The 938-nt window shown below is 43.7% G+C and overlaps 1 protein-coding gene across 1 annotated transcript in view; it reads left to right on the plus strand.

The window, feature by feature from the left end:
• The window catches only part of LOC101859276, a gene marked incomplete in the record, with an annotated part of 123,191 nt that overhangs the window by 44,085 nt on the left and 78,168 nt on the right, over positions 1-938 (plus strand).

Below are 938 nucleotides of genomic sequence, written 5' to 3' on the forward strand. Positions count from 1 at the left end.
GTGTGTGTGTGTGTGTGTGTGTGTGTGTGTGTGTGCATGTGTGTGTGTGTGTGTGTGTGTTTGTGTGCGCGCGCGTGCGCGCCTGTATATTCCCACGAAGAGTTCGATACTCATGGAGAGATATTTGCCCTCTGAATAGACACTGGGCGCAACTAAAATACATTGTTTCTGTTGTTGTAATTCTTGTTGTTGTTGTTGTTGTTGTTGTTGTTGTTGTTGTTGTTTTTCTTCTTCTTCTTCTTCTTCTTCTTCTTCTTCTTCTTCTTCTTCTTCTTCTTCTTCTTCTTCTTCTTCTTCTTCTTTTGCTGTCATTATTTTGATGTCGAAGACAATGAGAACAGTGCTGCTGCTGCTGATGATGATGATGATAGTGATGATGATAGTGATGATGATGATGATGATGATGGTGAGGATGATGATGAGGATGATGATAATGATGATGATGATGATGATGATGATGATGATGATGATGATGATGATGATGATGATGATGATGATGATGCACACAAAAGTACTGTGTATCAGTGTCCTCGTGACAAAAAATGACGGAAAGGAAGTTTGGTCAACTGAGGGGGGTCATATGGAGGGTGAGGACGTGTGTGTGGGCCCTTGACAGCAAGGGGAGAAACTCGAGGGACAGTTTGTCTTGTTTTGTGCAGACAAACAAATCACAGACATGTCGACGAGTTAATCTGTGCACGTGCTCCTCCACTGTCTGTCTGTCTGTCTGTCTGTCTGTCTGTCTGTCTGTCTGTAAGCTCGTTCATGCACGTGTATTTATTAGAGTTAAGAAGAGTAAGGTATTGTAAAGGGCCTGTATTGCACGGGAGTGGATGTTGTTGCTCCCCCCCTCTCTCTCTCTCTCTCTGTCTCTGTCTCTGTCTCTGTCTCTGTCTCTCTTTCTCTCTCTCTCTCTCTCTCTCTCTCTCTCTCTCTCC

The sequence above is a fragment of the Aplysia californica genome, unplaced genomic scaffold, assembly GCF_000002075.1.
Source record: "Aplysia californica isolate F4 #8 unplaced genomic scaffold, AplCal3.0 scaffold00773, whole genome shotgun sequence".
Classification (NCBI taxonomy): Eukaryota; Metazoa; Mollusca; class Gastropoda; order Aplysiida; family Aplysiidae; genus Aplysia; species Aplysia californica.